This window comes from Diaphorina citri, unplaced genomic scaffold (assembly GCF_000475195.1).
Source record: "Diaphorina citri unplaced genomic scaffold, Diaci psyllid genome assembly version 1.1 scaffold737, whole genome shotgun sequence".
NCBI classification, from domain to species: domain Eukaryota; kingdom Metazoa; phylum Arthropoda; class Insecta; order Hemiptera; family Psyllidae; genus Diaphorina; species Diaphorina citri.
Window position 1 is genome coordinate 1 of NW_007378170.1, and position 9,165 is coordinate 9,165.

Here is a 9,165-nt window from a genome sequence, read left to right on the forward strand (position 1 = left end):
ATTTTGCACTTAGTGTTGAGGCTATTCTTTTCAGGAAGGATGTGAACTCAAGATGCAACGCACCATCAACCGAACAAACACTGATTTTGTTCGCACAAAACGCACCATCATCCGTACCTACCACTGATTTTGAACTTTGAACATTTTTTACGCCAAATTTTCCAACTTGAAAAACCTCTTTCTCCTCCCCTATGTTTCAGATTGGATGTTGTGGTGCGGATGGCGCTCTGGACTACATCCAATACAGACAGCCACTTCCCAGTGAGTGTCGAGATACAGTTACCGGTAATCCGTTCTTCCATGGATGTGTGGATGAGATCACGTGGATGTTACAGGATAAATCCTACTGGATAGCCGGCATCTGCATTGCCCTGTCTGCACTACAAGTGAGTAAATGCAGTTTTTTTGTGTTATTATGTCACAACTTTGGTGCTCACTGCAGCAATTGTAGGATTTTCCCAATATCTCAATAATCCTAACATCCAATGTTTACCTACCATGCTGACACCGGTCGCTATGCGCATTTACATGTCATAGCTACTCATTTTCCTCACGAGGCTAAGTGGGCCCCGAAACAGCCAGTCACGGAATCAATCATTTGCATGGTACAAATTTCTTGACCCCGCCGGGAATCGAACCCGGGTCTCCCTTTATTCTTTTGATTTGTTTTCATTTTGTTCCCTCATCTAGAAGTAGCATGGTCCCAACAACTTTGTCATAATCGCTCTCTCTCTCTCTCTCCCACTCATATGTTATCAGCGTGTTTTCAGGCGTTCTCTCTATCTCTCTCTCTCTCTCTTTTATTCTTTTGATTTGTTTTCATTTTGTTCCCTCATCTAGAAGTAGCATGGTCCCAACAAGTTTGTCATAATCGTACGATAAAGTAAAGCACAATGCTTGTGCAGCCTTGATGCTACGTGCAGCGTGAAGTTATCTATGGCTAGGCTTGCCAAACGTCCCGAATTGGCCGGGACAGTCCCGAATTTCAGGGGGTGTCCCGGCGTCCCGTTCAGTTTTTTTGCAGCCTTGATGCTACGTGCAGCGTGAAGTTATCTATGGACTATGGTCACTATGGCTATCCTTTTTCAAATAGACCTTCTCAGATTCTTCTTCTTCTTCTTCTTCTTCTTCTTCTTCTTCTTCTTCCTCCTCCTCCTCCTTCTTCTTCTTCCTCCTCCTCCTCCTTCTTCTTCTTCCTCCTTCTTCTTCTTCTTCTTCCTCCTCCTCCTTCTTCTTCTTCCTCCTCCTCCTTCTTTCTCTCCTCCTCCTCTTCCTCCTTTTTCTTAAGAGAGAGAGAGAGAGAAGTAAAATATATTTTATCAAAGTAAATAATATAGGTAAGCTTCTTTTCCTATTTTTTCTCTTTACTTTTTTTTATCAAGAATTACATTCACTTGGATGATTTCAATAAGCATTGTAGAATATTATGAACTGTCACCGACAGGACTATCATTATGTGCAGCCTTGATGCTACGTGCATACGTGCAGCGTCAAGTTATCTATGGCTATATTTTTTCAAATAGACCTTCTCAGATTCTTCTTCTCCTTCTTCTTCCCCCTCCTCCTCCTCCTCCTTCTTCTTCTTCTTCTTCTTCCTCCTCCTCCTTCTTTCTCTCCTCCTCCTCTTCCTCCTTTTAAGAGAGAGAGAGAGAGAGAGAGAGAAGTAAAATATATTTTATCAAAGTAAATAATATAGGTAAGCTTCTTTTTCCTATTTTTTTCTCTTTACTTTTTTTTTATCAAGAATTACATTCACTTGGATGATTTCAATAAGCATTGTAGAATATTATGAACTGTCACCGACAGGACTATCATTATTGTAGTTCATAATAATGTCACCAACCATGAACATTATGAGACGAAAAACATACCTAACATAAAATGAAGAAAAAATTGGCTGAAAAAATAGAGGTAACATACCGAGGTACTGTGCTGAGGTGGACATCGTTAAGCAGACTATTGTAGTTCATAATAATGTCACCAACCATGAACATTATGAGACGAAAAACATAACTACCTAACATAAAATGAAGAAAAAATTGGCTGAAAAAATAGAGGTAACATACCGAGGTACTGTGCTGAGGTGGACATCGTTAAGCAGAAAAGAACCATCCATTTACGGGGCACGGTTGGTCTAGTGGTAACGCGCTTGCTTGCCATGCAGAAGGTCCCGGGTTCGAATCCCACCATCGACAAAAATTTGTACCTACTCGTTTTTCGATTGCAAATATTTCAACGGGTTACTTTCTGGTGTTCTCGTGTTGACCCAGCACCTAAATGGGAAGTATTGTGTCTCTTCTCGCCCATCTGATGAGAGGCATACTACGGGATGGACATGCTACGACACAGGCCACATGCGTCTAATGTAGCAGTTGTTCCATTGCTACGAAAAAAAAACGGCGGTGGAACACTCATCTTTTAAAAACCCAAATCTTTAAATCTTTAAAGATGTGGAGATATACCAGTGGAGATATTGAAGTAGAAACATACTTATCCACAACAGAGACGGACTGTAAAGTAATATTGAACAAGATATGGAGTAATATGAACTAAGGTGACCGAACGTATACGTGACGAATAAGTGTGCGTGAACCTTAAACGTAGAAACACACCACTATCACATCACGTCACGGCAGGTTACGTGTACTCATGGGGAGTAAGAAAGATGTAGTTCAAAGTTTTCCCTTAATAATGTAGCTAGGTAAATCCGTTGATAGTAGCCACAGCTCACGTGACGTGATAGTGTGTCTTTCTTTCGGACCTTAAAGACGAGATCTTTAAGGTCCACGCACACTGTCTGATGCACTAATGTGGACTTAGTGGCCTGAGATACCTCGTCTAATGGTTCACACTAGACTTAGTTGAATGGCAAGTTATTATCCCAACTTCCGGTCAATAAAAATCTTCTCGAGTCTTGGCCTATGCAAGGAAACGCCACAAACCCAGTGCTGTGGTCATCACAAGTCAAAACCATTAAACTCGGACACCAAGATGTTCCCTGTCTTAGGCCAGCCACTCACTATCAGATAGACCTGATCATGTCTACCTGATAGTGAGTGTGCTCATCAGGTAGTCCTGACAGACGGACCTTTTCAGCCGTACCTGTCAGGTTGATAAGTGCTAATGGGTTAATTCACAAAAACCTGAAGTCTGCCTTGGAATCCTGCGGCTTGAAGAACCCTGAGTATCTAATTGGAATGTGTCAGAAATCTGTCATCTTGTCGACAACCTCCATCATTAGAAAATGTTTGAGCATGGATGTCAACTAGTACCTACACCTACAACACAGAAGAAGTAATATTCAAGATTCAACGTGGAACAAATACCTATACATATTGTTTTTGTGAGCCTATGTATATGCGAAATACCTCAATAAATGAGTGATTATCCTCATAATAATAATAATAATAATAATAATAATACAATTCTTACCTAGGTAGGTAGGTAAGTTATTCACAAACCTAAAGTACCTACTCAACCTACTGGCGTGGCGTATCAATATCAGCTCTCTTTATTTTGGAAATATCCTTGGGTACCTCTACCTACATATGTACGTACATAGTTATTATGTAAGTATTTATTAGAAGCGAGTATTGGAATAACAGAAAAAAGGGTAGGAGAGAGAGAGACAGAGACATAATGAAGAAAGAGGGAGATAGGTAAAAATAGAAATTAAAAAAGTAAAGCAGAGAGAAAGGAAGAGTGAGAGAGACACACACACACACACACACACACACACGGGGAAAAAGCAGTTTGATGAATTGATTTTCTTAATGTCATTTTTCTTTTGAAAATTCCATTGCTACCCGCCTCTCTCTCTGCTCTCTCTCTCTCTCTCCCACTCATATGTTATCAGCGTGTTTTCAGGCGTTCTCTCTATCTCTCTCTCTCTCTTTTATTCTTTTGATTTGTTTTCATTTTGTTCCCTCATCTAGAAGTAGCATGGTCCCAACAACTTTGTCATAATCGTCTTTTGTGAACAATGATGCTTTATCTATCCCGATTTAGTCAGAGTCGGTTCAATTTATGGGATCGTCCGAAATTTATGCCTTATTTTCGCCGTTCTCTCAGGAAAGATTTCGCAATAAAAAGTTGCCTCTTCTTTTGTGAACAATGATGCTTTATCTATCCAGATTTAGTTAGAGTCGGTTCAATTTATGGGATCGTCCGAAATTTATGCCTTATTTTCGTCGTTCTCTCAGGAAAGATTTCGCAATAAAAAGTTGCCTAGACTTTTTTATGTGCGATCATAGTTATTCTGTAGCGACAAATAAGTAGATACCTACATTGTATTAAGGTGCCAGTACACTGTGGACTTTTTCGGTAGACTTGGTCTCGTGAGACAAAGTCTAGCGAAAAGGTCGACAGAGTACGGTTGCCTTATTTAGACATTAAAATTAAAAGTAGTGTATATAACATGTTCTAGTATGTTGGCACACTCTAATAAATATAAATAAATAAAATAAAATTAAAAGTGCTTGTGAACTGTAGGGCGCTCTGGAATTCCGAGAACGAACATTATCCCATCAGGATAAAATCCGCCCCGGGCGGGAATCGAACTCGCGGCCTAGCGCTTACAAGGCAGACGCGCCACCAACCAAGCTAACTATAGCTCCTTTTTTCACGCAGTTACACGAGTTCTTGTCAACCAACTCATGCGCTAAGGAATTATCATTTCAAACTTCAAACGCGATTTCTCGACTTTCGCCGTTTTTCCGATAGGCCTTTCAATTAGGTAATCAAAAAGTGTGGAAATTCAACCAGAAAACAAGTAAAAATTTCGATGGTTCTTTTCTACATAATGTTCTCCATTTGGTACTGAAGTTGACCACTACAAAATTCGACTTCGACAGTACCTACCTACCTACTGCCTTGGTGGTGTAATGGTCAAGACGTCTGGTCCTGGTAATCAGGAGGGCTAGGGTTCGATCCTAGTCTAGGTAAGGAATTTCTTCTCAATATTAAGTATAAGTAAGTACAATAAAAATTACAAAAGCCGAAAAAGGCCGTTGATATGACTTCCGTGATACTTTTCCTTCTAATGACGACAGTGGCAATCATTCAAGGAGTACAATGTTCATGTATATGGACAGAAACGATTTTTACGACGAAAATTTAATGTTCTCCATTTGGTACTGAAGTTGACCACTACAAAATTCGACTTCGACAGTACCTACTGCCTCGGTGGTGTAATGGTCAAGACGTCTGGTCCTGGTAATCAGGAGGGCTAGGGTTCGATCCTAGTCTATAGGTACCTAAGGAATTTCTTCTCAATATTAAGTATACGTAGGTATATACAATTTAAAAATTACAAAGGCCGAAAAAGGCCGTTTATATGACTTCCGTGATACTTCTTTTCCTTCTAATGACGACAGTGGCAATCATTCAAGGAGTACAATGTTCATGTATATGGACAGAAACGATTTTTACGACGAAAATTTGTTCATAAATATCTACCTACGTAGGTTATAAATGTACCTACATAGAAAAAAAAATCATGTTCTTTATTGATATTAGACATAGTTACATGAACATAGAAGGACTTTGTTTGTCTTCTTTTTATAACGGAAATCAATCATGTTCTTTATTGATATTAGACATAGTTACATGAACATAGAAGGACTTTGTTTGTCTTCTTTTTATAACGGAAATCAAAATGGCGGATAAATTCGATGTTTATGGAATAATACGTTTACCTCTAAAGTTGCTGGGCTCCCGGTTTTTTCATTGTTTGCTCATGCATGATGATAGAAATATGTATAATGCAAAGTAAATAAACCTTCCGAATAATGCTGGGATTTCTGAATAAATTTCGTTATTGTATTGATTTCCGCTGATTTCTTGCGTGGGGGACAGTCGTGCTTGTTTTGTTCTCAAAGGCTGAGACATTTTCGAGGATAAAAGTCAGGGTGTCCCAATTTTTTTATGGTTTTCAGCGTTTTCTCCGAAACCGGCTGGAATGTGAAGAAACGAAAAATCACCAATTCATTAAATGTTTAAAGAGTGCAAAGTAAATAAACCTTCCGAATAATGCTGGGATTTCTGAATAAATTTCGTTATTATATTGATTTCCGCTGATTTCTTGCGTGGGGGACAGTCGTGCTTGTTTTGTTCTCAAAGGCAGAGACATTTTCGAGGATAAAAGTCAGGGTGTCCCAAATTTTTTTATGGTTTTCAGCGTTTTCTCCGAAACCGGCTGGAATGTGAAGAAACGAAAAATCACCAATTCATTAAATGTTTAAAGAGCTTCTTTCCATATTTTTCTCGTATATGTAGTTAGTAAAAACTTTGACCCGCGGCGCCGTGTCGTTGGAGTTGGTCCCCGCAGCTTAGCGGACCCTACAACTCTGTGACTCTGTGGATACATTCTAAGGTCAATAATAATAATAAGAAAGTAACAATCTATTTTTGTGTGATCTTGATTACAGGTTGGTATTGGGGTTCTCACGCTAGTTCTGATCGAAGCACTCAAAAAGGAAGCCAAAGTTTCGTTCAGAAAATGAAGAATTTCCAACAGAACTGAAGATGAAAATATGAAGCTGGAAAAAAACCATTATCTTGAAGAGTATAATATTTGTTTGATTTGATGAGGGTTTAACGTTTAACATCACTGTATAGCTAAGATTTTTAGTGACGTGGGCTTTACTAGCTATTTGGTGACAATCTACCCGCCTACTCACATTAACGTCAATCAGGCTGATAGGGGCCTGGAAAAGCCACCTAAGGGCAGCCATTCACTCTTCGACCAACTGACAGACCGCGATTTCAAAGACCTAGGCCTATCAGACCGTTTTAACGTCTGTCAGACAAATTGAAACCCAGGTCTGCCAGACGGTCTGACTGGCCATGGCGGGCGAATACCAATCACGCACAACTTTCCGTATACTTCAGTAATCCATGGCGAACTGATGTATTCTATCTCTATCGCCGCTGTTGGCTGGGAAAGGAAAAATCACAGATATACCTAATATACGAGTATATGTTTCAAAGCAAAACACTCTTCAGATACTAAACTTCAATAACAAAAAGATACTGCCTGCATTACCTACATTATTGTAGATAAATAATTTGCTTAAAGTTAAAGGGAAGTGGGAGAAAAGTTGAGCTGAAAATGGCGAAAAACGATGAAATTCTGTTTCGTGTTAATATAGGCCGGGCGGCGCTTCGAACTCTTGACGTTCGCGCGCCTCCCGGCACGCTTGATCCCATACTCCGATTTTGTAAATATCCACATTTTTTTTTTTACTTTCAATTTTTTATAGTTTTCTTAGCCGTTTAGATACCTGCCTATACCAATTTTTTTACACGAAACATAATAGATAGAAGAAGGTAGGCACAAAAAAAAAAAAATAATGAAAATTAAATAAATAAACATCTTATCTAAAAGTAGAAAAGTGTGTATGGTGTTCTTTATTTCCATATAGGTATTTTCTGTGTAATATAAGTATAGGTAATACTTATAGAGGTAGGTTACGGTAGGTACCTAGGTAATAGGTACATCTTTTTTTACGTAGGTTGTACCTACCTAGGTACAAAATTTGGTTCAGTTTACTTTGTTGCACATTGCATATGTTCTTAATTTGAAGGCGTTCATAAAAAAAGGTAATAAAGTTGTAATTGTAAAGTTGCTTTGAACGACGCAGCTCTGAATTTTTTTGATCATAAAAATTTTGGATTCTTCTCGTCATAATGAGGTCTTTGACATCTTATTTTCAAGAGATTTTTTATTAGGTATATTATTATTTTTTATTACCCCCGCCCATTTTCAGTCGCCAGTCGCCATTTTATTTCCAGACGAAAACGAGAAGAAAGCGTTTCAGAACAACAAAGAAATCTTTGTTCTTAGTACCTAAGTATAATGCAGACCACGGTCTGCAGACGGTCTGACGGTAGAAGACAGACCACGGTCTTCAGACGGTCTGACGGTAGAAGACAGGCCACGGTCTTCTGATGGTCTGACGGTAGAAGACAGACCACGGGAAAAAATAATATTTGTTTGATTTGATGAGGGTTTAACGTTTAACATCACTGTATAGCTAAGATTTTTAGTGACGTGGGCTTTAAGTAACTAGCTATTTGGTGACAATCTACCCGCCTACTCACATTACGTCAATCAGGCTGATAGGGGCCGGGAAAAGCCACCTAAGGGCAGCCATTCATTCTTCGACCATCTGACAGACCGCGATTTCAAAGACCTAGGCCTATCAGACCGTTTTAACGTCTGTCAGACAAATTGAGACCCAGGTCTGCCAGACGGTCTGACTGGCCATGGCGGGCGAATACCACAATCACGCACAACTTTCCGTACTTCAGTAATCCATGGCGAACTGATGCATTCTATCTCTATCGCCGCTGTTGGCTGGGAAAAGGAAAGTTCTGTCGGAAAAATCACAGATATACCTACGAGTATATGTATAAATTTCAAAGCAAAACACTCTTCAGTTACTAAACTTCAATAACAAAAAGATACTGCCTGCATTACCTACCTACATTTTTGTAGGTAAATATCCCATACTCCGATTATGTAAATACCCACATTTTTTTTACTTTCAAATTTTTATAGTTTTCTTGGCCGTTTAGATACCTGCCAATTTTTTACACGAAACATAATAGATAGAAGAAGGTAGGCACAAAAAAATAATGAAAATTAAATAAATAAACATCTTATCTAAAAGTAGAAAAGTGTGTATGGTCTTCTTTATTTCCATATATTTTCTGTGTAATATAAGTAGGTAATACTTATAGAGGCAGGTTACGGTAGGTACCTAGAATACATCTTTTTTTACGTGGTACAAAATTTGGTTCCGTTTACTTTGTTGCACATTGCATATGTTCCTTAATTTGAAGGCGTTCATAAAAAAAAAAAGAAAGTAATAAAGTTGTAATATTGTAAAGTTGCTTTGAACGACGCAGCTCTGAATTTTTTTGATCATAAAAATTTTGGATTCTTCTCGTCATAATGAGGTCTTTGACATCTTATTTTTAAGAGATTTTTTATTAGGTATTATTATTTTTTATTACCCCCGCCCCTTTTTCAGTCGCCATTTTATTTCCAGACGAAAACGAGAAGAAAGCGTTTCAGAACAACAAAGAAATCTTTGTTCTTAGTACCTAAGTATAATGAAGTTTTTTTTTGCTATCAAAAACATCTGAAGAAAAAAGTAT

General features: G+C 38.5%; 1 long non-coding RNA gene across 1 annotated transcript; it reads left to right on the forward strand.

Annotated features, from left to right (window-relative positions):
- The first annotated feature begins 205 nt into the window (after positions 1–205).
- Positions 206–6,642, forward strand: LOC113468441. Its single transcript, XR_003392193.1, has 2 exons — positions 206–386; positions 6,429–6,642. It is a non-coding gene; the product is annotated as an uncharacterized LOC113468441 (long non-coding RNA).
- The last annotated feature ends 2,523 nt before the right edge of the window (positions 6,643–9,165 follow it).